The following is a 26,620-nucleotide window of genomic DNA, read 5'->3' as shown; positions in this document are numbered from 1 at the left end:
GCCAGGAGGTGCACAAGTCGGCTCCGGCGGAGCTCCCGGGGTGCTCGGTTTTATTCGCGTCCTGCCCCGGCCCTACCCCCCATTCATGCAAAAGGCCAAGGGGTTTTGACCCACCATTGCCCAGACGGAGTTCACGCTTACGGCCCTTTAGCCGCCGACCCCAGGGCAGAGAAAGCAACCGCGCAACGAGGCGACAGCACTCAGAATCAACGCGAAATCAGCGAGAAAATCTTTTTTTTTTTCTTGGCTGCGCGTGTGAGCCGCACCGGGGCGGGGGGCAGTGTTCCCCCCCAAAGACCACCCCTCTCCGCACCACTACCCTCCACATCCCGCCGTGACCACACCCATCATTTGTGCCGGGGAGTTTGGAAATGGAGGCTTGACAACCGTGCACAGAAGGCGCCACAGTCTGGGTGGGGGCGTCCTGGGCCCGGGGGGAGACAGCGTGCGCCCAGGACCCTCGGGGGCGAGGGCGCCCTGAAGGCCCCTTGCGGGGGGCGGAGGCTGCAGGAGGTCGAGGGCCGGGCGCAGTGGGAGGTGCGGGGGTCCCCGCGGCGGAGGCGCTGGGGCAGCGGGAGGGGCAGCACCTGAGGAATCCGCCTCCGGCCGCGGCGGCCGCCGCCTCGCTCCGCCCCGGGGAACTGAGCGCGCGGCCCGCGCGCCTGCCACAGAGACGCCACCACCGGCGGCGCTCGCACTTCGGCGGAGGGCGGCCTCGGCGAGCGGAGGCGCAGCGCTGGGACCCGGACCGGGGCTGGGGAGACGAGCCCCGGCCGCGGCGAGGGCCACCTCCTGGTCCCCTGCCCTCGCGCCACTGCAGGGCCAGGTGAGCGGCTGCGGGGACGCCGGGGCGCGGGCAGGCGGGAGGTGAGGGGCGCGAGCCGGGGGCGAGCGCACGCCTCCGTCCGGTCGGCGCTGCCCTTTGGCGGGCTGCGGACCCCCAGCCCGCGCCGGGAAGCGCTGCGCCGGACTTGCGCCGGGCAGGAGGGCTGGGAAGGCGGAGCCGGGAGGAGGGCGCGAGCGTGTTTGTGCGGTGGAGGTATGCGCGGGCGCCAGCCCCGGTCCGGACCCGTTCCCCCGCCGCCTCGCGCTGCTCCCTGGGCGGATCCAGCCCGTGCGGTCCGCGCCCAGAGGCCAAAGGCCTGTCACCTCGAGTCTCCTCGCTGCCTTTGTGGCGGGAGCGAGGGAACCCGGGCGTGGGATGAAGGAGGCTGCGGCGCTCGCCGAGGCGGAGGTGGCGGGGGGCGCGCCTGGGGCCGGTGTCCGGGAGCCCGAGTGCCTGCAGGGGCTCGCGGGGCTGGTGGGCGTCAGGTAGGCGGGCGCAGAGGTGGCTCCGAGAGGACAGAGAGAGCTCAGTTGGGGAAAGTTGAGATCGTCCAGCGGTGGCTGGGCGTTTGCTCAGTGTTCCTGGGTTTCTTTGCTCCACACCAAATGTCACTTCGTCGCGAGCGCGCGCGTGTGCCTTCCGGCCATCATTTCCATTTTTCGGTGAGTGGCCAAGGACCACTCACTCTTACTCTGATGAGACACAAAGGGTTGTGTTGACAGCTGACCCTGACACAAGTAGACTGCGAAGTGAGGTGTGTGGCCAGGCCGGGCGAGGGTGTGATGATCAGGCGGTCGCTGAAGTGTATCAATTTCTTCAGCCTCTTCCGAGCTCTGCGGAAAGAAATTCGGTATAGATTCAGTTAGTGTACTTTCCCAGTTATATCGAACCCAGTCAAGGTCCGGAACACGATCGTCTGCGCGGGAACTGCTGCTGAGGCAGATGGGTCCTGGAGAAACTCAATCTGGTCCTTTCCTCTGTGGATGTGGTTGCTACAAGGTCCTTGTGCACCCCTCCACAGCAATCTGTCCCCTGTTGAGAAGATAGAAACCTGACTTTAAGTTACATTTTCCACACCTTTAAAGCCCCCTTTCCGCGCCTTAAGATAGGAAGTCTTACATAACTCTCTCTAAAACACGGGGAGAAGATTTTCCGAAAAAGGTTTTTGAATTAAATGGCTCCTCTGCACATTTTGTTATACTTTAAATCTTGGAATCCTGCTTTGAATTTTGTGACTGGTTCTTTTTCTTATTGAATATATCTATGTGGTCTTGCAAATTGCAATAACTGGAAACTTATTTGAAACAGAAAAAATGAAATATAATTGTTTTGTTGAAAATATTTAGTAATAGAATTGTACACTTGTAGGCATGTTTTAAAGGGAGATTTTAAATGAATGTATATTGTAAAGTAATATGCACAGAGTAACGCTTTCTAATTGTGTCAAGTGAGCCCACTCTCCCACCCTACACTCCCAGTGCCTGCATCCTCCCCAGAGGTAACTACTGTTGTCAGTTTCTAGTGTATTCTTCCATAAACTTTCTATTCAAGTAGAATTACATTATATAGATAAAAGAAGAAAGGAGCTGAATGTAGGTAAAGAAGGAACTATATATCAATAGTGATAGCTATTCATTTGACCTCCAGTCATGACATTAAAACCATTTATTTGGTCTAAGGCAGACTTACTAAGATGAAGATCAATTAGAGTGCTAAAAATCTTGGAGCAAGTCTTCAGTAGAAAGCAGAACTGTTAAAATATTATTCCACCCCATCACCAATTTTTCTCTACACTCGGTTTTTAGCATCGTTTTTTGAAATTTTCCTCCATTTTGGAACTCTTAATGAAGTAGAGAATGAGAACTATTGTTTATTCTGTCCACTGTGGTATATATCTGAAGACATTAAAAGGATATGTATACTTCTGTTAACATAATATAAAATTTCTAATGGTATAGAAGAAATATGAAAGGCAAGTTTAAGACATTTGTTCACATCTCTTAGCTCCAGGCCTAGATTTGCTCTAGCTAAATGAAATCACTTTCTTAGAAATGGTTCTGTTCCCCTCTCAGTTAAAGTAATTGAACTACAGAGCTTCTAAGGGTCCTTCTAACTCTAAAATTCTATAATTAAAATATTAGTTTCTGTAAGTGTCCTAAGACTAGCTAAGAATAACTTAGTTGGACCTGTGGCTATGTGACAGTAGAGTGACAAAATAAATCCCTGAATAGTAGATTCTTAAAGAAGTTACAGGTGTTAAAACTATATTCCTGCTCTTATGGGATTGATATCATTAGAGAACAGCTAGTTTACTTTTTTACAAAATGTCTGTTTATGTGACTGAAAGAGGCCAAATCCTAGATTGAATGGGCCTCTATGCATCACCTTCTATGGCTAAGGAGAGTGAATTTTCTTCACAGCTCAAGGTAACCATCTTTGGGGAAGTTACTCTTACCAAAATCTTACTTTTCTTTTTGGTAAAATGGTAATAAAGTTCATTTACCTACCTCAAAGGGCCTTGATGTGACTTAATTAGTAACACTCAGAAGTATTTAGACTGTGAGTATCCCTTATAGCTATTTTAGTTACTTTATACATATTCACTTAACAGATCATATTATTAGTAGAAAACTTTCTAATCTCTAAAACACCTGCAGCCTCTGGGCTAATGATTCCTGGATGGGTGCAGGGACCTAAGGAGTCATTGCAAGGTTAACACAGTAAAAAGAATTAGCTTATTTTAGTCACAATATATGATCCTCAATTAAGGGATTTCAAAAGAACACTGTAAGTGTTCTTACAGTGCTTTCTACTGAATACTTGCTCCAAGATTTTTAGCACTCTAATTGATCTTCATCTTAGTAAATCTTAAAGAAGGAGACCTTCATACTTTAAATCTTTAGAATCTCCGATAGATTATTACATAATTATTTTGAATGTCAGTAATATAAATAAATTATAGTGAAGTTTTAGAAAGTGTTATGGGGATAATTAGAATATGAACTAGATGGAAATGTTTGTAGGGTGCTTAGAGTAATCTTGATTGACAAAACTGATAGAAACTAAAGAAAATTAAGTACTAGTAGTGAAATTATTCTAAAATGAAATGCTTTTTTTTTTTCCAGTTTTCTTCCCAGTCTTGCCATATGAAACATATATTTTTACAGATGTCTTATCATAATGCAGATACATTTTCATTCTGATTGTTCATACACATTTTGCTCTAATTTATTTCCTATTATTTGTAACTAGTTTATTATACCATAATTTACTTAATCCTTCCTCTGTTTTGAGATTTTTTTCTAGTATCTTAAAAATATGTAATGACCATCCTCAGAATGTAACATTCTTTTATTTTCAAAAACTTCCTTAGGATTGTTACTAGAGAGGCAGTATAGTGTAGTTGTAGTTTGGTGGGCTCTAAAATAAAGGTACAGGGTCCAAAACCTAGCTCCATCACTTATTGGCAATATTGGGTCAGTAGTTTATGTTCTCAGAGCTTCCTAATCTATAAAATGGCTGTAGTAATAATTCTCTACAACGTTGTTAAGATAAAAAAATCGCAACATATGAAAACATGTAAATGTTAGCTCTTGTTTTTATTAGGAACTTTTCTGGTTTCTGGTAATAACCAAAGTACTTTCCAAAAGGATTCTATAAATTTATTCTTAATTAACAATCTATCTGTGAGCTTGTTATTTTAAAACATTTATATTGTGAATAATTTGTATAATTAGTATAAAATTGTATCCCTTTTTGCTTTGATTTGTATTTCTTTGGTCTTGTGAGATGTGAGAAGAATTTTTTTCAGCAGTATTGCTATAGTTTTCTACATGGACTGGTGGAAGTTTCATCACCTCAGTCATTTTGAATTAAATTAGAAGATGAACATATAGGACAAGTCAGTTACAGAACAAAAACTTCACCAGGTTCTTTTAAATTAATTGTAGTTTTCTTGTATTCTCAGTCTATAGTAATTTTTATTAGTTTTTAATCTTAGAAAAGTAAAATTAATACATAATATATAATACTATTTAAGTGGAGATGCAACCCTCTCTTTTTTCTTTTGAAGGGCTGATTTCTAATTAGCATTATTGTGATCATTATCTAGTAGATTTTTTACTAGGAATGCTTCTCAAAACTTTGGGGAAAATCAGAAAATTTTATGATTCCTAATCGTGTTATCTTTTGGCTAGAAATGGATAATGAAGTTATGCCCTCTGACTTGAGTTCTTAAATAGTCAAGGCAATTTAGACTACAGAAAAGCATGCCCTTGTAACTTCTGGAGTTCCAGCAGCGCTGATATTTCTGGCAAACACACACCCAACGTGGGTAACAGCAGCTCTTTGTGCTGCTGAGCCCCAGGAGGGCTCCCTATTGTGTACTCTTCCTTCCCTCCCATTCTTGACTAACTGGCGATAGCAACTCCTCCAAGTCCAGATGTGAAGCTCCCACAGAGACTCCTCTCTTCTACCCAACTCTGTATTTACCCCTACCACCCGCCCCTTCAGCATATTTGCTTTTGTCCTATGTATAGAGAATTCATTATCTTTTCAAGGTTGTGGTTTCAGGTTTTATTTTTAATCTTTTTCAATGTTGGATGAATTATCCCTACAGTAGAGACTAGAGGCACGATTAGCATAGGTTAACATTTAATCAGCACTTGATAAATGCTTGTTTTTGTGTATCATATCTTACATGGTATATTCTCTGTTCCTGGGCATGGTTCTACTTTTGTGGTACCAGTTTGGAGAAGCAAGCCTCACTTGTGTCCTGGATTGCTGTGTTTGCCTATATTAGCAAGGTTAGGAGTGAGGAAACATGTTTGTTTTGGCTCATTTAACTTCTTTTGTGTTTAGAGAAGATTCTTAACTCTGATACCTTAATTTTCCTTTGTAAAAATGGGATTATCAATTATTGCTCTAATTATCAACCTTCTGCATAGGAGTGTTGTGAAAATAAAGTGATATAATAAATGTGCACATATTTTGGGGAAAAAGGTGTACAAAATTATATTATTTTGTCAAAATTACACATTACACTGTACACAGTATCAGTGTCCATCTCCTTCAGAAAATCTCACCTCGTTGTGGAGCTGCACGTGGAGCATGGGGTTAGGTGAACATTCTCGGGGCCCAACCCAACCTCTTCAGTCAGAAACTTTGGGGTTGGGGTCTACTGGTTTGTGTTTTAACAACCCTTTCGATACTGAACCACTGCTTGAGAGGGTAGGAAATATCAGCAACCACTAGAAAAGTATTCTCCTAGTTGAATGTTAGTTATAAAATAATCCAGGCATATAATATCACTTTTGAATGCTAAGTAATGCAATGAAAGCCAACTATTCTTATTAGCTGCTGTTTGTCTTTTAATCTCTCAACATTTAATTCAGAGCAGGAATTGTAAACTCAGTTGCTTGCAGAGGCCAAACAGGTTATCTGCATGAGTGAAGCAGGCACACTGTAAAACAATAGGGGATAATAGGTGGACAAGAAAGGCTGAAGGTGGCAGAATTTCTAAGGCTCCACTAATTTTTGCATGGTGGCAGTATGGATTACTATCGCCAGATCACTTGATTTTTCTTTTTATTTATTTATTTATTTATTTATTTTTATTTTTTATTTTTTCGCTTGTAAGATTTTCTTATTTTTTATTGTCATGTAGTATTCCATTGTGTAAATGTACCACAGCTTTTTTTAAAAATTCATTTTAGAGGGGGGGGAGAGAGAGAGAGAGGGAGAGAAGGGGGGAGGAGCAGGAAGCATCAACTCCCATATGTGCCTTGACCAGGCAAGCCAGGGTTTTGAACCGGCAACCTCAGTGTTTCCAGGTTGCACTTGATTTTTCAACTGGAGCAGGAAATATAAATGTTGACAATACATTTTAAAGAAAACATATAGACCCAACAAAACATATCTGGAAGCCAGGTACTTTCCAACCTCTCATTTAATTTACATAGGTGAGAATATTTGCATTTGAATGAGTATGACAGACAATCTTACTGAACATTATTAATAGAGAAATTCATATGGAAACCACGCAGACATCTTTCACTTTTTAGGTGTTAAAGACTTAATAGATTGATAATATCTAGTGTTGGCAGCGGGGTAAAGAAATGGTTATTGTTTTACACTATTGAGTGCAGGCAAATTATTACAGCTTTCCTAGAGAGCAATTTGACATCATTAATCAAATCTTTAAATGTTAATACCTGCCCTGTTCAATATGTTAGTCCCTTGCCACAAGTGCTATTTAATTTAAGTTGAAAAATTTGATTGATTTGAGAGAGAGAAAAAGAGAAGCATCAACTTGTTTCACTTACTTGTTCCATGTAGTTGTGTACTCATTGTTGCTTCTCCTATGTGTTCTGACCAGGGATTGTACCCCCGTGACCTCTGGCATGCCTGGTCAACACTTTATCCACTGAACCACCTAGCCAGGGCTGTGCTATTTAATTTAAATTAACATTTTATGCAACTAAAGATTAAGTTTCTCAGTTGCACACAGTAATGTTTCAGGCGCTCAGTAGCTGTGTTGGCTGGTAGCCACCATATTGGCCTGTGGATACAGAACATTTCCATTATTGGAGAGAGTTTTATTGGACAGCAGTGGTCCAAACTCTTTGACATAGAAATTTCCCTTCTAGGATTTGTTAGAAATAATTAGACAAAGCACAAAGACATATAATAAAAAGATCACCTGAAACATTATAAGAGTAGAAAAATTAGAAGCTAAACATCATGTTTTTTATTTAAAAATGGATTTTAGTAAATATTCATGATATATTGTTTTTTTTAAAAAACTATTGGGGTGACTTTGGTATATTGCTATATTATTAAGTGAAAATATCCCTACTTTTGAATTATTTTTTTTAGAAAGAGAGAGATGAGAAGCATCAACTCATAGTTGCATCATTGTAGTCATTCATTGATTGCTTCTAATACATGCCTTGATGGGGGAGGGGCGGCTCAAACTCTCTTACTGACTGTATTTTCCTTCTATCACTGAATCTCTCAAGCTTCATTTGTTTTTTCTTGGCCAAGTTAAATCCCCTTAAACTCTGTCCAGGTGCCATTCTAGGTGTTTCAGATGCTTCAGTGAAGAAAGCTAACACATATTCCTGTCCTTATGGAAATCAAACAGTAAGCCAAAAAAGAAAAAACAAAAACAAAACGAAGTAAAATATGTTGCATAGTGACAAGTGAAGTGAAAAGTGAGAAATGAGATAGAGAGGAAAATGAAGCAGCAAGGGGAATCTGAAAGTGAAGTTGGAGTTGAGATTCTCTACAAAGTGTCACTGATGTGTGACATCTGAGTGAAGAGCTGAGGGCTGCAAGGGACTTGAACCACTGGCAGTTTAGAGGAGGTTAGAGAAGGAGCGTTCCTGGCTTTTGTGAGGGGGGGGGGTAATTAGGAGGCCAGTGCCACAGCTGAAGAGAACAGGCCAGTGAGGCTCAGTGGGGGATTAGGTCAGAGAGGTAATCTAGATCTTTTGACTGCAGAATTCTTTGTACTCTCTAGTGTACCACACTCCTAGAATTCTTTGGTTAATCAATTTGTAAATAGATCAGACAGCCTTAAATTTACTGTTTTTCAGTGTGATCTTTCAACACCTGCCTTCTTTGCCTGAGGTGCTTGTTAAATGCACATTATTGGTCTGTGGACCTGCTGAATAGGTTTCTGGGGGTGGTGGTGGCTGGAATGTGCATTTTAACAATCTATCCACATGGTTTTTATGGACACAAAAATCTTAGAACCACTCTTTGCGTTTATCATTCTGCAAATTTAGTTTTTATAGAGCAGGTGTGCCAAAAATTGTCACCACTGCTTATAGAAGTCATGATGTGAAGAGAAGATATAATTGATGTAGTGTCTCATTTTATCCTTGCATTTTAAATTGATTAAATTGACATTACTTATAGTAAGTTTATGTATATATCTCTATTGGAATATTCAGGGAACTGGAAGACTGTTATAATTTTTACCCAGATGATGGGGAAAACTTTTCACTTGAGAGTTCTGTCTCCCCTTCATCTAGTCTGTTCTATTTTTCTTTAATTTTTTATTGATTTTAATTTATTGTGCTTACATAGATTCAAGTGTCCCACTGAATATATCTCCCTTCCCCCACCCGTGTGTTCCCCTTGATACCCCCTTTGATCCCTCCCCCACCACCCTCCCCCCTTCCCTTCAGGATTTGCTTTTCTGCTCTCTATAATGCTGTGTTATGTACATATAAATATAATTTCACTAATCTCTTTCCCTTCTCTAATTCCATCCTTTCCTCCCCTTTCCCTCTGGTCCCTTTGATCCTGCTTCTCTCTCTATTCTGTTCCTCAGTTCACATTGTTCATTAAATTCCTCATATGAGTGAGGTCATATGATATTTTTCTTTCTTTGTCTGGCTTATTTCACTTAGCATAATAGTCTCCAGGTCCATCCATGTTGTCACAAAAGGTAAGATTTCCTTCTTTTTCATGGCCCCATAGTATTCCATTTTGTGTATGTACCATAGCTTTTTTTTTTTTTTTTTACAGAGACAGAGAGAGAGTCAGAGAGAGGAATAGATAGGGACAGACAGGAATGGAGAGAGATGAGAAGCATCAATCATCAGCTTTTTGGTGTAACACCTTAGTTGTTCATTGATTGCTTTCTCATATGTTCCTTGACTGTGGGCCTTCAGCAGACTGAGTAACCCCTTGCCCAAGTCAGTGACCTTGGGTCCAAGCTGGTGAGCTTTTGCTCAAACTAGATGAGCCCGTGCTCAAGCTGGCGACCTTGGGGTCTCAAACCTGGGTCCTCCGCATCCCAGTCCAACGCTCTATCCACTGCACCACTGCCTGGTCACGCTATACCACAGCTTTTTAATCCACTCATCCACTGATGGACACTGGGCTGTTTCCAGATCTTGGTTATTGTAAAAACAATGCTGCCATAAACATGGGGGTGCATTTCTTCTTTTATATCAGTGGTTAGGTATTCTTAGGATATATTCCTAAAAGTGGGATTGCTGGGTCAAAAGGCAGTTCCATTTTTAATTTTTTGAGGAATCCCCATATTGTTTTCCACAGTGGCTGCACCAGTCTGCAATCCAGTGCAGGAGGGTTCCCTTTTCTCTGCACCCTCTCCAACACTTATTCTGTGTTGTTTTGTTAATGAGCGCCATTCTGACAGATGTGAGGTGATATCTCATTGTGGTTTAATTTGCATTTCTCTAATGATTAGTGATGTTGAACATTTTTTCCATATGCCTATTGAATCTGTATGTCCTCTTTGGAGAAGTGTCTGTTCAGTTCCTTTGCCTATTTTTTTTTAAAGCTTAGTTTTTTTTTTAATTTATTCATTTTAGAGAGGAGAGAGAGAGAGAGAGAGAGAGAGAGGAGACAGAGAGAGAGAGAAGGGGGGGAGGAGCTGGAAGCATCAACTTCCATATGTGCCTTGACCAGGCAAGCCCAGGGTTTCGAACTGGCGACCTCAGCATTTCCAGGCCGACACTTTATCCACTGCGCCACCACAGGTCAGGCCTCCTTTGCCTATTTTTTTTGATTGGGTTGTTTACTTTCCTGGTATTGAGTTTTACAAGTTCTTTATAAATTTTGGTTATTAACTGCTTATCAGACATATTGTAGAATATGTTCTCCCATTGTGTGGTTTGTCTTTATTTTGTTCATATTGTCTTTAGCTGTGCAAAAGCTTTTTAGCTTGATATAGTCCCATGTGTTCATCCTGTCCTTTATTTCACTTGCCCTTGGAGATAAATCAGCAAATATATTGCTGTGAGAGATGTCGGAGAGCTTACTGCCTATGTTTTCTTCCAAGATGATTATGGTTTCACGACTTACATTTAAATCTTTTATCCATTTTGAGTTTATTTTCGTGTATGGTGTAAATTGGTGGTCTAGTTTCATTTTCTTGCAAGTACCTGTCCAATTTTCCCAACACCATTTGTTAAAGAGACTGTCTTTACTCCATTGTATGCTCTTACTTCCTTTGTCAAATATCAATTGACCATAAAGGTGTGGGTTTATTTCTGGGTTCTCTGTTCTGTTCCATTGATCTATATTCCTGTTCTTATGCCAGTACCAAGCTGTTTTGAGTACAATGGCCTTGTAGTATAACTTGATATCCGGAAGTGTGATACCACCTATTTTATAGTCTGTTCTATTTTTAAAAAAGGAGAACTTTAAATTTATTTGTTTTTTTAATCATGTTTTCTTTTTCTTTCTTTCTATTTCTTTTTACCTCTTTTTTTTCTTCTTCATCTTCTCTTCTTTTTGAAATCTAAGCATCCTAAGTTAAACACTGTTCACTTGTTGATGGCCATTCTTTTATGCATTTATTTCTATGCAGGTTTATATACAGTGTGTCCGTAAAGTCATGGTGCACTTTTGAACGGTCACAGGAAAGCAATAAAAGACGATAGAAATGTGAAATCTTTACCAAGTAAAAGGAAAACCCTCCCAGTTTCTGTAGGATGATGTGGCAGCATGTGCGCATGCGCAGATGATGACGTAACACCATGTATACGGTGGAGCAGCCCATGGCCATGCCAGTCAAGATGTGGACGGTACAGAGGAAAGTTCGGTGTGTTCTGTGGCTCACTAACTTTGAATTCGTGACCAAAGTGCAACGTGAATATCAGCACGTTTATAACGAAGTGCCACCACATAGGAATAACATTACTCGGTGGGATAAGCAGTTGAAGGAAACTGGCAGTTTGGTGGAGAAACCCCGTTCTGGTAGGCCATCAATCAGTGACGAGTCTGTAGAGGCTATACAGGATAGCTACCTAAGGAGCTCTAAAAAATCTATGCATGAGCCCACATCGACCTGCACTGAATAGGTATGAAACTGGGAGAGTTTTCCTTTTATTTGGTGCAGATTTCACATTTCTATCATCTTTTGTTGCTTTCCTGTGACCGGTCAAAAGTGCACCATGACTTTACGGACACACTGTATATTCGCTAGCACAAATAATTTTACATAATGGCATCATATATGTTACTTTAAAAACTAACTTTTTAATCTTTGAAAAAATTTAGAAAGCCTAAATTTTTTCTTTACTCTCCCTTGTTATGCCAACAATGTGCCCAGTTTATTTATTTTGTTATAACTTTTTCCATGATCATGTAACCTTATATATAATTATATTTTCAGCACCTTACATATATGATATATACTATCTTTTATATATGTATATATGTAAAATGTGATACACATATAAGTAAAATCATCTTTATTTTCTTTATTTAACACTTAAAACACAAGGGATATACCTCTAAGTAAACTGGTATAGCTCTTATTCTCTTTGACTATGTAATATTCTGTAGTATATATACTCCACAGTTAAGTAATTTATTACTTCATCAAAGGGCATTCATTTGAACTAATCAAGAAAAGAGAGCTATATATCAAAAGACAGACATATCTGATTATATAACTCAAAGCATTTTTCCAAAGCAAAAGAGAACCATAAACATATACTATATATAGACAATGATGAATTGGAAAAAAACCTGCATATGCAGAAAAAAGATGGTCATTTCTGGCATATATGGAACTCCTAACAAAATAATATAATATATTTTATAAAACAATTTAAAAATATTTGGCAAATGATATGACTAGGTCATTCACAAAAGCACAATTCCAAAAGGTCAATAAATATTAAACATGCTTAGCCTTATTAGTTGTTTGGAAATGCAAGTTAAAAATAATAATCAGCTATCTCTTAACACCTACTTGATGTTAATATAGAATTTTAATGCATATTAAAATTTTCAGAATAGTTTGTTTATTTTCTGAAAATCTATGCAGAAACTTTTTAGAAAGTTGTGTTAAAGCTACAAAACATAATTATTTCCCAAGGTCTCTAGTTTGCTCAGAGTAGTTGAGGGAGCTTGGCTTTCATTGCCTTTCAGACTCTGCTCACATGACCAAGGTGAGAACAGAGCTTAGAAAATTAAATTTTGATATCAATTGCATGACATTTTAAAAAATTCCACAGCATTTCCTTCCATTTGGAACCAGAGATTGTTGACTATTAGGGCTGTAGAACAATCCACCCTGAGAGGAAAGCAGTGTACCACAGGGTTTACTTGACTTTCCAAGGTCACCCAGGTAGTCCTGCATGATTTCTGGTTTACCATATTGTTCCTCAGTGTCTTCTAATACCTTTCATGGCAGCTAATACAGAGAAAAAATATTTCAATAATTTTTCAGTTTTCAAAAAGGGATTGAATATACCATATTTGGAGAAACTATGCATTCTGTAATTTGTTTAATTTTAAGTAGAAATAACATATGAAAACAATATATAGAATCAGAGAAGAAACATCACATACAATCCTATTATCTTTACAAAATGAGCTGTTTCCCCAATTTTGCTTCACATATTTATCTCTATGCATTAATGATTTTACATAACAGTAATGTTTCCCTAATTTTTCCAAAATCTTTTGGGAACTTTGACTTTCAGGCCTCTTAATAAAGCTGGTCTGCTTAACTTGACCTTTTCTTTCTTTTTTCCCTTCACTTTCCTCCTTCGTTCCTTTTCTCCTCCTTCCTCCCTTCCTCTCTGCCTTTCTCCCTTCCTCCCTTTCTTTCCTTCTTTTCTTTCTTTTGTGAGAAGAGGGGAAGCAGAGACAGACTCCTGCATGAGCCCCAGCCAGGATCCACCAGGCAAGCCCCTATCTGGGGCGTTGCTCCTTTCTCAGCAACAGAACTGTTCTTAGTGCTGGAGGTGGAGGCCATGGAGCCATCCTCAGTGCCTGGGGCCAGTTTGCTCCAATCAAGCCATGGCTGCAGGAAGGGGAGAGAGAGAGAGAGAGAGAGAGAGAGAGAGAGAGAGAGAGAGAGAGAGAAGCGAGAGGGGGAGGGGTGGAGAAGCAGATGGTCGCTTCTCCTGTTTGCCCTGATTGGGAATCGAACCTGGGTCATCCACAGGCTGGGCTGTTGCTCTACCATTAAGCCAACTGGTCAAGGTCTACTTTTTTTTTTTATATTTTATTTATTGATTTTTTAGAGAGAGAGGAGTGAGAGAGAGAGAAGGGGGAGGAGCAGGAAGCATCAACTCCCATATGTGCCTTGACCAGGCAAGCCCAAGGTTTCGAACCGGCGACCTCAGTGTTCCAGGTCGACACTTTATCCCACTGCGCCACCACAGGTCAGGCCTACTTTTTTTTGTCATTTTTTTTGTAATTTTTAAGCCTTGGACATTGCTTCATATGAGTCTCCAACCTTTATAAAATGCCTACTTCAGCATTTCCCAGAGGGTGTCACCTAAACAGTAGTATCCTGGTCTAATGCTGTCAGCTGTATGGAATAGAACAAAAAGCTAAATATGTTAAACAGTTATGAATTATACTGCTCACAAAAATTAGGGGATATTTCAAAATGAATATGAAGTGATAAAAAATGAAGCATTTGATTTTTTTTTATTAAACAAGAACATCAGAAAAGCAAATGACACGTCAAAGAAAGTTGTTCGATTATGTAAATGAGATGTAAATCCAACTTTTATTTTATTGGTGAAAATGCACTATACAAAAGGCTGAAAGAAAGTACTGGAGTACGTTCCCTGACCCCCTAATTTTTGTGAGCAGTGTAATTATATCCCCAAAATGACTGAAGGGAAATGGGGGAGGGCAATTCCTGAGTGAATTCAAGTGTCCCCAAGGACCCAAGTTCTTTTGGTCATTCTCTGCCATTTCAGCTTGTTGGTGTTTGTCTTTGATCTTGTCTGTCCATTATCCCAACTTGTCAGCACTCCCAAACCTCAGAAAGTTTTGACTAGCGTCAGAAAAAGCTTCTTTTTATTCAGGATAAACACTTTTTAGATGTTCCAAATCTTATTGGCTAGAATTTAACACAATGGCGGAAGCCAGTCACTGACAAGAAAAATGGATATACCATAAGTGACATAGAATCATTAAGGTCCATCCACACTCTTAGGTGAGCACGCAAAAGCTCTGGAGTTATTACCATTGAAGAAGAGAAGGAAATGGCTTGATTAGGCAACCAGTGGTGTGTGTCAGGAAATCTAGTTTCCTTCGTTCCTCTTCAAGGCTCTTCATCTGACCTCATGATAATCTAATACAAAACCTCTATTCTAGACAAGCCAATCAGTTGTCTCTCCTGCCTCAGTCTCCTATTCATGTGCATTTCTGTCTATGGCTTGTCTCATGTTTCTCTTAGAAATCTTTTCATATTCTTTAGAGCTGGCTCTGGCTGTTTAAATTAAAACTAATTAAATAAAATAAAAAAGTTCAGTTCCTCAGGTAAACTGATTGCATTTAAAGAGCGTAATGGCCACATGTGGTTACTGTATTAGACCACACAGGTATAGAATATTTCTACCATTGCAGAAAGTTCTGTTGAACAGCACTGTGCTAGGGACTCTTGCAAATTATACTTACTGTTTAACCAGTTTTTGCCAAACTATGGGCCACGTATATTAGAATCAATTGGAAGTGCTGTTTAAATGCAGGTTTTGAGCACTAGGAATAGTTCCCAGACCATTTTTATGCCTAAAAAAGTTGAAGAACTACTGCTCTGAGGTCTAGTTTTAGTTTATTTCCATAAAGGATATAAACTAAATAATGGAGTTTTTGTTAATTTTCTGCTATTCTAAACTTCCATAGCATTTATAGTTTATTTATTACAGTTTTAGAATTTATTATAGAAATTTATATTCTCTAATTATTTCAGAAAGTGTTTTTTTTTTTCTGAATATTAGAGTGTAAGACCTTTGAGAGGAGGTACTATAGCATTTTATAGCCTGTATTTTCCAAAGTGTCTAATAGAATGTTGAGTGCCTAGTAAATACAAAGTATTGACTGATCAATTACATTTAACAGAAGTGACAGTCTATATTTCGTTGGCAGTTCTTTGAAAAAAAAAATCATAATACAGTGTGCAAACTGGAGATGGAATGTGGCTGATAGTAAGAGTGTTTCCACAATATTTTTTCTCAGTTTCATTTGTTGGAAATAAACCAGAAAAATTCTGGTTAGAGTTCTAGCAAATATTACATGAAGATGTTCCCTATAAGGTTTAGATTTGCAGCATTTTTAAAGTGTTTCTTTTTTACTTTTTAAAATTGAATTTATTGGGGTAACATTGGTTAATAAAATGTGTGTTTCAGGTGTACAGTTCTATAATACCTCATTTGTATATTATGTGTTCATCACCCCAAGTCAAGTCTCCTTCCATCACCTCTTCTACCTCCCTGCACCCCCCATTCCTTCTTGTAACCACCATACTGTTGTCTATGTCTATGAGGGTTTTTTCTGTTGTTGTTTTTTGCTTATTTCCTTCACCTTTTTCACCCAGCCCCACCCCCGCTTTCCTCCCCTCTGACAGCTGTTTCTATTTTGTTTGTTAGTTTATTTTATTCATTATATCTTTGTTCTATGCGGCTTAAGTGTCTGTTTGTCGCCGATAGCTTATTGGTTGCTTGCGTAACTGTACTAGCCAATGGGGTAAAGTTGCCACAGCTGAATGCAAATTGAGCGGGTCAGGGGGAAGGTGAACATTTGTTTGCATTGGCAATTATCTGTTTTACATAAAAACTACGTCTTAATGTAATTTCTTTTAAGAATGCCTCCTAGAAAATACAGCACTGAAGAGGAGAGAAAAGGAGCTAAAGCTGCATAAAAACGGCTTTCTGGACAAAAAGAAACCACTGAGCAGAGAAAGACAAGGCTTGCTTCAGTCGCAGAGCAAATGCGTCTTTCTTGGCAAATGAGACTGATGAGCAAAGAGAAACAAGGCTTGCCTCAGATGCAAGGCAAAAAAGCCTGTCTCGACAAAATGAGCCCCTTGAACAAAGGCAGGAGAGAAATGCAAAAAAGCGACAGAGTAATGCTGACCGAAACGCAAAAAGGATTAAAACAGTTTCAAACAGAGAAACTTTAATTTTTGAGCATTCCTCTGGTGGCATGAATATTAAATGTGACAATTGAAAAATAATGTCATAATAGCTAAGTCTTTGGCTCCTCTAAAGGTGAAATACATGTCATTCCAAGAAATGATTTGGCTCCATCTCAAACAAGGTTGCCATTTCAGTTGAGACGTAGACAATTTCCTGTAAAACTTACCTTTGCTATGACCATCAATAAGTCTCAGGGCCAAACGCTTAAGCGTGTTGGCATTTTTTTACCTGAGCCTGCATTTGGACATGGTCAACTTTATGTTGCCTGTTCAAGAGTTCGTGAAAGAACGGATGTAAAATTAAAAATAATTGATGGTCCTCTGCAAGGCGAGCTTAAAAATGATGGAAAGATCTACACAAGAAATGTTGTGTACAAAGAGATCTTTGACATGTGAATTAACATTTTATTATTTAAATCACCTTTATTTATTGAGCTAGCAGTGGCTCTTAAGAAATGTACCGCCAGTGGTTTCCTTCATTGCACTCTACTTTAAGCAATTAAGCAAGTAGAAGGGGGAAACCCCGTGGGGCACTAAGCAAAGGGGCATCCTCGCCACCTGCCCTGGGTAATTCAGTTTGAATTAGCAGACACCTTTGCACAAATCATTTTAATTACAATTTATAATATCTAGAACAGCGGTCATTTCGTATGACTGCTGGGCTTTCAAATTTCACATATAAGTGAAATGATATAGCTCTTGTCTTTCTCTGACTGGCTTATTTCACTTAGCACAATGCTCTCTGGTCCATCCATGCTGTCACAAAAGGTAATACTTCCTTCTTTTTTACAGCCAAATATATAGTATTCCACTGTGTAAATGTACCACAGCTTTCTTTTTGGGGGGTGGGGGTCATGTTTTTAGTTCTCCCATCAATAACATATCTATTGGTACAATCTGATTGGATCTTGTGAAGTACAAGGCCAACTGAATTGTCCTCAAAAACTAATTGTCCCTGAATTAGTTTATTATGGTAATTGTACCATAAAATTCAAACACTTGCTGATTAAATAAAAATCTCTTAGCAATAGGGAAAAGAATAGGAGTTAAACCTGTTGATTAGAGTTTTTAAAGATGATTATTAGGGCATATCTGTATATGAAAAGGTATCATCTGCATTCTTTTTTTTCTAATTTTAATTTTTAATTGATTGTGTTGACATGGTTCACATGTCATATTCAAGTTATATTCAAGTGTCCCACTGAATATAACTCCCTCTACCCACCGTGTCATGCTCCCCATGCAAAGTCTCTCCCCCTCATTTCACACCCTTTGTTCCCCCACCCCCTACCTTCATCCTCCCCTTCCCTCTGGGAATTGCTACACTGTTTTCTGTTGTTATATATATATTTTGACTAATCCCTTCACCTTCCTTGATCCCATTTCCTTGTCCTCCTTCCTTCTGACAGCTTTCTGTCTGTTCCCTGTGACCCTGCCTCTGTTTCTATTTTGTTCTTCAGTTTATTATGTTCATTAGATTCCACATATAAGTGAGATCAGGGCCTGGCCAGTTGGCTCAGTGGATAGAACATCGGCCAGCATATGGATCTCCCAGGTTTGACTCCAGTCAGGGCACACAGGACAAGCAACTATCTGCTTGTTCCTCTCCCCCTTCTCTTCCTCTTCCTTTCCCACAGCCAGTGGCTCGATTGATTCAAGCGTCAGCCTCAGGTGCTAAAAATAGCTATTTTGATTTGAGTGTGGGCCCCAGCTAGACAAGGGTTCCTGTGTGGATCCTGGTTGGGGTACATGCAGGAGCCTATTACACTATCTACCCACCTCTCACTTAAAAAGTAATAAAATAAGTGAGATCATATATTTGTCTTTCTCTGCCTGGCTTATTTCACTTAGTGTAATAATCTCCAGGTCCATCCATGCCATCACTAAAGGCAAGATTTCCTTCTTTTTCACGGCTACATAGTATTCCATTGTGTAAATGTACCATAGCTTTTTTATCTACCTCTCCGCAGAAGGACACTAGGGCTGTTTACAGATCTTGGCTATTATAAACAATACTGCAGTGAATATGGGGGTGCATATCTTCCCCTTTTTTGAATTAGTGTTTTCATATTCTTAGGATATATTCCTACAAGTAGGATAGCTGGGTCATAAGGCAGTTCCATCATTTTGAGGAAATGCCATACTGTTTTCCACTGTGGCTGCACAAGTCTGCATTTCTACCAGCGTGCAAAGGGTTCCCTTTTCTCCACATCCTTACGAACATTTGTTTTGTGTTGATTTGTTAATGAAAGCCATTCCAGCAGGTGGGAGGTGATATTTCATTGTGTGTGTGTGGATTTTTATGTTTGTTTTTTTAGAGAGAGAGAGAGACAGGGACAGCAGACAGGAAGGGAGAGAGATGACAAGCATCAATTCTTCATTGCAGCACCTTAGTTGTGCATTGATTGCTTTCTCATATATGCCTAGACTGGGGCGGGGTGGAGGGAGCTCCAGCTGAGCCAGTGACCCCTTGCTCAAGCCAGTGACCTTGAGGTCAAACCAACAACCTTGGGCTTAAGCTAGCAACCATCAGGTAATGTCTATGATCCCATGCACAAGTCAGTGACTCCTGTGCTTAAGCCAGTGACCTCAGGGTTTTAAACAGGGTCCTCTGTGTCCCAGAACAACACTCTATCTACTGTGCCACTGCCTGGTCAGGCTCATTGTGGTTTAATTTTCATTTCTCTAATTATAACATTTCTCTAATGATTACTGACTTTGAGCATTCTTTCATATGCCTTTTGACCATCTGTATGTCATCTCTGGAGAAATGTCTATTCATGTCCTTTGCCATTTTTATTTTAAAATTATTTTTATTTATTTATTCATTTTAGAGAAGAGAGAGAGAGAGATAGAGAGAGAGAGAGAGAAGAGAGGGAGGAGCAGGAAGCATCAACTCCCATATGTGCCTTGACCAGGCAAGCCCAAAGTTTTGAACCAGTGACCTCAGCATTCCAGGTCGATGCTTGATCCACTGCGCCACCACAGGTCAGGCCATGTCCTTTGCCTATTTTTAAATTAGATTGTGTACCTTCTTTTTTTTTAATTTTTAATTTTTTACCTTCTTGGTGTTGAGTTTTCTAAGTTTTTTAAAATAAATTTTAGTTATTAACCCGTTATCAGATATATCAGTGAATATGTTCTCCCATAGAGAAGGTTGTCTTTTTATTTTATTTTATTTTTTTTTGCTGTGCAAAAACATTTTAGTTTGATATAGTCCCATTTGTTTACTTTGTCCTTTATTTCATTTGCCTGGCAACAATATTGCTTCGAGAGATGTCTGAGAGTCTACTGCCTATATTTTCTCTTAGGATTTTTATGGTTTTTCAGCTTACATTTAAGTCTTTTATCCATTTTGGGTTTATTTTTGTGAGTGGTGTAAATTGGTAGTCTAGTTTCATTTTTTTGCATGTACCTGTCCAGTTTTCCCAACACCATTTATTGAAGAGGCTGTCTTTACTCCATTATATACTCTTGCCTTCTCTGTCAAATAGTAATTGATTGTAAAGGTGTGGGTTTATTTCTAGGTTCTCTGTTCTGTTCTATTGATCTGTATGCCTGTTTTTATGCCAGTACCAAGCTGTTTTGCTTACAATGGCTTTGTAGTATAGCTTGATATCAGGAAGTGTAATATGTCCCACTTTGTTCTTCATTTTCAAGATTGCTGAGGCTATTTGGGTTCTTTTTAGGTTCCAAATACACTTTGGAATACTTGCTCTAGATCTGTGAAGTATGCCATTGGTATTTTAATAGGAATTTTCATTGAATATATAGATTGCTTTGGAAGTATAGACATTTTAATGATGTACTTCTTCCTATTCATGAAAACAGTATATGCTTCCACTTGCTTTTATCTTTCTTGATTTCTTTTTTCAGTGTCTTATAATTTTCTGAATACTGTACTTGGTTAAATTTATTCCTAGATACTTTATTATTATTATTATTACTTTTGTGTGACAGAGAGAGAGAGAGAGAGAGAGAGGGACAGATAGGGACACACAAGAAGGGAGGGAGATGCGAAGCATCAATTCTTTGTTGTGTCATCTTAGTTGTTCATTGATTGCTTTCTCATATTGCCTTGACTGGGGGGTGACAGCAGACCAAGTGACCCCTTGCTCAAGCCAGCGACCTTGGGCTCAAGCTGGTGAGCCTTGCTCAAACCAGATGAGCCTGCACTCAAGCTGGTGACCTTGAGGTTTTGAACCTGGGTCCTCTGTGTCCCAGTGCAATGCTCTATCCACTGTGCCACTGCCTGGTCAGGCTTATTATTATTATTTTTTGCAATAGTGAATGGAATTGTTTCCTTAATTTCTTTTTCTTACAGTTCATTATTGGTGTATAAAAATGCCACTGATTTCTGAATATTAATTTTATATCCTACCATGTTGCCAAATTCATTTATCTGGTCTAGTAGTTTTTTGGCTGAGACTTTAGGGTTTTCTATGTGCAGTATCATGTTGTCAGCAAATAATGACAGTTTTACTTTTTCTTTTCCAGTTTAGGTGCTTTTTATTTCTTCTTGTCTGATTGCTGTGCTAGGACTTCTAGTTCTACATTGAATAAGAGTGGTGAAAAGGAACACCTCTGTCTTTCTGGTTCCTGATCTTAAGGAGATTGCTTTTAATTTTTGCCCATTGAGTCTAATGTTGGCTGTCAGTTTGTGATATGTGGCCTTTTTTAGGTATTCCCACTTTGCTGAGGGTTTTGATCATAAATGGGTGTTGGATTTTCTTTTTTAAGTGAGAGGAGGGGAGATAGTGAGACAGACTCCCATATATTCCCTGACTAGGATCCAAGTGGCAACCCCATCTGGGGTTGATGCTTGAGTACTAAGCTATTTTTAGTGCCTGAGGCTGATGCTCTCAGATCAACCATGCTACCATCAGCATTCAGAGCCACGCTCGAACCAGTTGAGCCACTGGCTGTAGGAGGGGAAAACGGAGAGAAGGTGAATAGGGAAATGGAGAGAAGCAGATGGTTGCTTCTCTTGGATGCCCTGACTGGGAATTGAACCTGGGGTGTCCGTACACCAGCTGATGCTTTATCCATTAAACTACCAGCCAGGTCCACTGGATTTTATCAAATGCTTTTTCACTACAGTTTTTTTTATTCACCAGCTGGTTGGCACCTGGTCTGCTTCCAGATCTTGGCTAGTGTAAATAATGCTGCAAATGAACATAGTGGTTTATATGTTCTTTTGAATTAGTGTTTTAGGTCTCTTTGGATAAATTCCCCAAAGTGGAACCACTGGGTTATAAGGTAGTTTCTCTTAAAAATTTTTGAGGTAACTTCATACTGCTTTCTGTAGTGGCTGCACCAATCTGCATTCCCACCAACAGTACACAAAGATTCCCTTTTCTCAACATCTTTGCCAATGCTTGTTTGTTGATTTCTTGATGATGGCCATTCTGACAGGTATGAGGTGATATTTCATTGTGCTTTTAATTTGCATTTATCTGATGATTAGTGATGTTGAGCATTTTTTCATATGTCTAATGGCCATTTTTCATATGTCCTCTTTGGAGAAGTGTCTATTCAGGTCTTTGGTCATTTTTTTATTGGATGGTTTGGGTTTTTTTGTTGTTCAGTTGTATAAGTTTTAAAATAAATTTTGGATATTAACCCCCAATTAAATGAATCATTGACAAGTATATTCTTCCTTTCAGTGGCTTGTCTTTTCATTTTGTTGATGGTTTCTTTTGCTATGTGAAAACTTTTAGTTTGATGTAGTCTCATTTGTTCATTTTTTTCTTGTTTCCTTGTCCAAGGAGATGTATCAGAAAAAGCATTGCTGTGAGAAATGCTTGAGATTTTACTGCACAAGATTTTATTCTTGTGTATGGTGTAAGAAGGTGGTCTGGATTTACTTTTTTGCATGTACATTTCCAGTTTTCCCAGCACCATTTATTGAATTGACTATCTTAACCTATGCTGTGTTTTTGCCTCCTGTGTCAAATAGTAATTGACCATAAAGGTATGGATTTATTTCTCGGCTCTCTATTCTGTTCCATTGATGTATATGTTTGTTTTCATGCCAGTGCCGTGCTGTTTTGATTACTGTGGCCTTTATTAGGTAGTGTGATTCCAACTACCTTGTTCTTTTTTCTCAAGATTACTTTTCCCCTACATTTAGGGTCTTTTGAGTTCCCATATAAATTTTTGGAATATTTGTTTTAGTTCTGTGAAAGATGCCATTGGTATCTTGATAGAAATTGGGTTGAATCAATAGGTTGCTTTGGGCAGTATGAACATTTTAATGTTAAATCTTCCTATCCATGATCATGGCATATGCTTCTACTTATTTGTGTCTTCAATTCTTTTTTCAGTGTCGTATACTTTTCTGAGTGCAGGTCTTTCTATCCTTAGTTAGATTTATTCCCAGGTATTTTATTCTTTTTGAAGCAACTGTGAATGGGATTGTGCTTTTAGTTTGCTGTTCTGATAGTTAGTTAGTTATTGCTGTATAAAAACACAACTGATATCTGGATATTTATTTTATACCCTGCTACTTTGTACTAAATTCATTTGTCAGTTCTAGTAGTTTTTTGGTGGAATCTTTAGAATTCTCTATATACAGTATGATGTCATCTGCAAGTAATGAGAGTTTTACTTCTTTCTTTCCAATTTGAGTGTCTTTTATTTCTTCTTCTTGTCTGATTGCTGTAGCTAGGACTTCCAGTACTATGTTGAGTAAGAATGGTCAAAGCAGATATCACTGTCTTGTACCTGATCTTAAGGGAAATGCTTTTAGTTTTTGTGCATTGAGGGTGATGTTGCTGTGGGTTTGTTATATATGGTCTTTATTAAGTTGAGGTATGATCCCTCAATTCTCACTTTGCTGAGAGTTTTATCATGAATGGGTGATAGATTTATCAAAATGCTCTTTTTGCATCTATTAATATGATTATGTAGTTTTATCCTTTATCCCACTTGATCATGGTATATGATCTTTTTAATGTATTGCTAGATCCAACTTGCTAATATTTTGTTGAGGATTTTAGCATCTATGTTTATCAGGGATACTGACCTATAATTTTCTTTTCTTTGTGTTGTCTTTATCTGTTTTTGAAATTATGTTAAATGGGTATTTTAAAAGTGCTCTGATCTCTTGATTCTCTTGTGGAACATAAACTAATCCATCCTCTGGAACCTTAGCTGATCGAGAAACTTCCTGTTGCAACTGAACTACCCATATGAATAAGGATTTATTACCAGGTCACTGTTCTACTCCTTTGATGATTTAATAATCACCTGAGAATTTTCGGAGCGGTAAATTAAGGTCTTGGCATGTTATAGAATGGCTAGAGCTTTATCATAACAAGTTGGAACACAGTGAAGGATCAAGGTAGACTAATAATATTACTATTACTAATAATAGTAATGTGGTAATATAAATTACCAATAATAATAATTATAGTATAAATGGTAATGTGAGCATTAGCATCTCATTTAGGGCTAAAGTAAGGAATATTTATTCTCTTTTGCATGATTTCACAAATTGTATCATTCCATGGGTTGATTTGAAAACAAACAACTACCTTCTCTGGTACATTTATTACCTTATAGTACAAAATAAGTCTAATTTATTATTTAAGAAATAAAATATCTATTGAACAAATAACTATTTTCCTCTGAGGTTCTTGATATATATTTTTACTCTTAGATGGTTGATTCATAATTTGATTCCAAAACAGTCACATTACTGAGATAATGGGTAAATGCACCAAGCCCATGCAGAGTACAAAATAGACTCTAAGGAAATGTTAATTATTTTTCCTCATCAGACTTGTGAAATAACAGCCTTCAGGCTTCACTAGACAGTAGCAATTAGTATTAAATTTTTGCCTCAACTAATTTTACCAAGTTCTTTTTCTAGGAAAGTTGGACCATGTAAAAATGACCTTTTATGGCCCTGGCCAGTTGGCTCAGTGGTAGAGCGTCAGCCCTGCGTGTGGCTGTCCCAGGTTCGATTCCTGGTCAGGGCACACAGAAGTGACCATCTGCTTCTCCATCCTTCCCCCCTCAGTTCTTTCTCCCCCTCTCTCTTCCCCTTTTTCTTCCCCTCTCTCTCCTCTTCTCCTCCTGCAGCCATGGCTCGCTTTGGAGCGAGTTGGCCCTGGGTGCTGAGGATGGCTCCATGGCCTCCACCTCAGGTGCTAAGAAGAGCTCGGTTGCTGAGCCAACAGAGCAGTGCCCTAGATGGGCAGAGCATTTCCCCCTACTGAGTTTGCTGGGTGAATCCTGGTTGAGGTGCAGGCGGGAGTCTGTCTCTGCCTCCCCTGTCTCACTGAATATATATTAAAAATTCACCCTTCATCCCCTTGTTCATGTAACTGGAAGAATCTAATATTAGGTATGATGTTTTCATATTATTCTTAGTCAAGAGATGTAAAAAGAATTGTTTGATCTTGGTAGGTATTAAATGGACCATCTGCACAATCTACTTGAAGCTCTGTTGGAGGCTGGAACTGTAGTGTCTGGGTTGTGGTATTTCAGATATCCTAAATGCTTGAGGTTTTTTGCCATCATAAAGACTCCTGAGTCAGTGATATGCCTTATCTCAACTTCTGCCTCTAGACCAGAAACTGTGATGGAACCACGTAATAATACATGGTATAGTTGCATATCTGGAATTTCAGAAGAATGTGTATGTGTATGTCAGAGAATGTGTGTATGCACAAAACATAGCTTTTAATAAAAACAATTATAAAGTTCTTTATGACTTATATATGCTTCTATGCCTAGTCCTTTCTTGCTATTTAATGCTTTGTTATAGTAGAAATTAATAATTTAATTTAATAAATTAATAAAAATTAATGTACACTGTTTTAGGCATTGTACATACATCATTCTAATGCTCACCACATTTTTGTAAAATAATCATTATGATTTTCATTTTTACAGCTAAGAAAACTAAGCCTCAGAAAGGTCTAAGTAAATTTCACAAGAGCCCACAGGCAGTAAATGGAGAAGGCAGAATTCAAGTGTACTTGCTGGCTGACTCCAAAGCCTTTGTCCTTTCCTTTGTGTCATACTGTTGGGTACTTGTCTTGTAACTCAAGTGGATGGCAAGATCTGAATGTCAGGAATTGTATCTTATTCTTTATATTATCTGGCGAAACACCTTGTGGCAAATCTTGCTGCTCTTGCTGAAGGCAGTGTAGATAGGTGCTTTGTCTTTTTTGCTCACTACTCTAGCTTCACACCTAGAACAAGTACATAGTTGCCCTTCAATAAATAATTTTCAGTGACTAACTGAATGACCTCTGTACCTGTAGGGACATGTTAGCTTTCTTCCATGCCTTTGGAATTCATCCTTAACCTGGGCCAAACTTCTTTCAGACAGAAACTACTGATTTCAAGGGAGCTGGGAGAATGGAGGGTAAATGGAACAGCATAAGCTTATCACCTCTACTGGAGATACCAAGACGAGGCTCAGGTCTTTTGGAAGCTAGATCAGTAGCATTATCTTTTGAATAAAAGATGCTAACAAGGAAGAATAAATCCCAAACAATTCTGTGACAGAGATGAAATGAGATGCATTTTATTTCCTTCTTTTTGAGGTTTACGAAATGATGTTTTTGTAATCCTTCATGGATGTTTAGGTTATCATCAGATTTACTTATTTACAAGTTTACTTGCATAATTTAGGTAATATGGGCTTTAAGTTTACCAATAAATATATCTTAGTTAAAAAATAATTAAATGCCACATATTTCTAGGATAATACTGCAAAGTGGGATAGAATCATGGAATAGATAATCTGGAAAAAGTGTTTTGAGAAATGTAATAAATTTCTTGTACTGTAAAATGTTACAACTCATTTTGTTCATAAGATTTTAAATTGATAAGACATCCAA

The 26,620-nt window shown here is 38.9% G+C and overlaps 1 protein-coding gene across 2 annotated transcripts in view; it reads left to right on the top strand.

The window, feature by feature from the left end:
- The first annotated feature begins 703 nt into the window (after nt 1-703).
- The window catches only part of GREB1L (GREB1 like retinoic acid receptor coactivator), a 363,373-nt gene continuing 337,456 nt past the window's right edge, over nt 704-26,620 (top strand). For both annotated transcript variants that reach the window (XM_066247406.1, XM_066247405.1), the window contains exon 1: nt 704-826. The gene's annotated coding sequence lies outside the window, so the exon portion shown is untranslated. The remainder of the gene's footprint in view (nt 827-26,620) is intronic.

This window comes from Saccopteryx bilineata, chromosome 11 (assembly GCF_036850765.1).
Source record: "Saccopteryx bilineata isolate mSacBil1 chromosome 11, mSacBil1_pri_phased_curated, whole genome shotgun sequence".
NCBI classification, from domain to species: Eukaryota; Metazoa; Chordata; class Mammalia; order Chiroptera; family Emballonuridae; genus Saccopteryx; species Saccopteryx bilineata.
Note: the sequence above shows the minus strand (reverse complement) of the source record. Positions and strands in the feature narration are given on the sequence as shown.